This window comes from Mesoplodon densirostris, unplaced genomic scaffold (genome assembly GCF_025265405.1).
Source record: "Mesoplodon densirostris isolate mMesDen1 unplaced genomic scaffold, mMesDen1 primary haplotype scaffold_37, whole genome shotgun sequence".
NCBI classification, from domain to species: Eukaryota; Metazoa; Chordata; class Mammalia; order Artiodactyla; family Ziphiidae; genus Mesoplodon; species Mesoplodon densirostris.
The window spans coordinates 9,855,395-9,858,802 of NW_026778196.1; positions in this window are offsets into that span (position 1 = coordinate 9,855,395).

The window sequence follows — 3,408 nt, forward strand, 5'->3', positions numbered from 1 at the left end:
AGATGGGGCATGGAGCATTGTGATGACAAGGGCACGGAACACTGTGATACATGGGTCATGGAGGATTGTAATGACAAGGGCATGGAGCATTGTGATGAGAAAGGCATCGAGCATTGTGATGACAAGTGTTATTGAGCTTTGTGATGACAAGGGCATGGAGCAATGTGATGACTGGGTTCATGGAGCATTGTGATGACAATGACATGGAGCATTGTGATGCCAAGTGTCATGGAGCTTTGGGATGACAAAGGTCATGGAGCATTTTGATGACAAGGGTGTGGTGCATTGTGATGAGAAAGGCAGGCAGCATTTTGATGACAGGGTCATGCAGCAATTTGATGAAAAGTGTAATGGAATATTTTGATGACAGGGGTTATTGAACATTGTGTGGCCAGGGATCATGGAGCTTTGGGATGAAAAGGGTCATGGAGCATTTTGATGACAGTGGTTATGGAACATTGTGATGTCAGGTGTCATGGAATATTGTGTTGATAAGGGGATGTAGCATTGTGATGACAGGGGTCATGGTACATTGTGATAACTGGGGTGAGGGAGGATTGTGATGACTAGTGATGGAACATTGTGATATCTCATGTGAGAGAGCATTTGGAGGAAAAGTGCATGGAGCATTGTGATTACAAGGATTATTGAGCATAGTGATGACAAGGTTGTGGATCATTGTGATGAAAAGCGCATGGCACATTGTGATGACAAGGGTCATGGAGAATTGTTCTGACAAAGGCATGGAGCATTGTGAGGACAAGGGTCATGGAGCATTGTGATGAAAAGTTCATGGAGCATTGTGGTTACAAAGGTCACAGAGCCTTGTGATGACGTGGGCATGGACTGCTGTGATGACAAACTTTATGAAGCATTGTTATGACTGGAGTCACCGAGCATTGTTATGACAGGGGACATGGAGCATTGTGATGACAAGGGCATGGAGAATTGTGATGACAGGGTCATGGAGCTTTGGTCTGACAATTTTCATAGATTATTGTGATGACAGTGGACATGGTGCATTGTGAAGACAAGGGCATGGAGCTTTGTGATGATAAGGGCATGGAGTATTGTGAAGAGAGGTGTCAGGGTATTGTGATGACATATATCCTGGTCCATTGCGATGACAATGGCATGGAGCATTGTGATGCCAAATGTAAGGGAGGATTGTGATGACCAATATCATGGAGCATTGTGATGACTAGGGCTTGGAGCATTATGATGACAAGTGCCATTGAGAATTTTCATGACAATGTTGTGAAGCATTGTGATGACAAGTTCCTGGAGCATTATGATGAGAAAACCATGGAACCATGTGATGAAAAGTCTCATGGAGCATACTGATGAAAAGGGGCATGGAGCATTCTGATTACAGGGGTCTTGGAACATTGTGATAACAAGGTCATGGAGCATTGTGATGACAAGGGCATGGAGCATTGGTCTAATAAGTTTCATGGATTATTGTGATGACAGTTTGAATGGCGCATTGTTAAGACAAGGGCATGAAGTATGGTGAAGAGATGTGTCAGGGAGCATTGTGATGACATATGTAATGGCCCATTTTGATGACAATGGCATGGAGCATTGTGATGCCAAGTGTCATGGAGGATTCTGATGACAAAGGTAATGGAGCATTGTGATGATAATGGCTTGGAGCATTGTGATGACAAGTGTCAGTGAGCATTCTGATGACAAGCTTGTGGAGTATTTTGATGACAATGGCTTGGAGCATTGTGATGACAAGGGTCAGGGTGCATTGTGCTGACAAGTGCATGGAGAATTGTGATGACAAGGGTCACGGAGCATTCTGATGACAAGCTTGTGGAGTATTTTGATGACAATGGCATGGAGCATTGGGATGAAAATGGCATGGGGCTTTGTGATGAAAAAGGCATGGAGCCTTTTCGTGACACGGTTCAAGGAGCATTCTGACGACAAGAGTCAGGGAGCATTGTGATGACAAGTGTATTGATAATTGTGATGACAAAGGTCATGGAGCATTGTGATGAAAAGGGCATGGAGTATTGTGATGACAGGCATCATGGAGCATTGTGAGGACAAGTGTTGTGGAACATTGTGATCACAAGGGTTTGGAGCATTGTGATGATAGAGGTTATGGATCATGTTGATTTCAAGGAGCATGGAGCATTGTGATGACAAGGGCATGAAGCAATGTGATCCCAATGTTCATGGCGGATAGTGATGACAATGGTAATGGAGTACTGTGATGACAAGCGCATAGAGCATTGTAATGAAAAGGTCATGTAGCATTTTGCTGACAAATTCATGGAGCATTGTGATGACAGGTGTCATGGAGCACTGTGATGACAAGCGTCAAGGAGCATTGTGAATACAGTGGTTATGGAACATTGGGATGACAAGGGCATGGATCAATTTGATGACAAGGGTCATGGAGCATTAGGCTGAAAATGTTCATGGAGTATTGTGATGACAGGGGTCATGGAGCATTGTGATTACAGGGGTCTTGGAGCATTGTGATGACAGGAGTCCCTGATCATTGTGTTGTCAGGTGTCATGGAGTGTTGTGATGACAGTGGTCATGGAGCATTGTGATGATATTGGTCATGGAGCATTGTGATGAGAAGGTAATGGAGCATTGGGCTGAAAATTTTCATGGAGTATTGTGATGACAGGGGTCATGAAGCATTGTGATGACAAGGGAATGGAGAATGGAGATGACAAGGTCCTGGAGCATTGTGATGAGATGACCATGGAGAATTGTGATGACAAGTCTAATGGAGCATTCTGATGAAAAGGGGCATGGAAACTTGTGATTATGAGGGTCTTGGAGCATTGTGATGACAAGGGCATGGAGCATTGTCATGTCAGGTGTCATGGAGCATTGTTATGACAGAGGTAATGGAGCATTGTGATGAGAAGGGCATTGAGCATTAGTCTGAAATGTTTCATGGATTATTGTGATGAGAGTGGGCATGGAGCATTGTGATGACAAGTGCACGGTACACTGTGATACATGGGTGATGGAGGATTGTAATGACAAGGGCATGGAGCATTGTGATGAAAAGGGCATCGAGCATTGTGATGACAAGAGTCATGGAGCTTTGTGATGACAAGGGCATGGAGCAATGTGATGAGAAGGTTCATGGAGCATTGTGATGACAATGACATGGAGCATTGTGATGCCAAGGGTCATGGAGCTTAGTGAGGGCAATGGTCATGGAGCTTTTTGGTGACAAGGGTGTGGTGCATTGTGATGAGAAGGGCAGGGAGCATTTTGATGACATGTTCATGCAGCAATTTGATGAAAAGTGTAATGGAACATTTTGATGACAGGCCTTATAGAACATTGTGATGCCAGCGGTCATGGAGCTTTGGGATGAAATGGGTCATGGAGCATTTTGATGACAGGGGATATAGAACATTGTG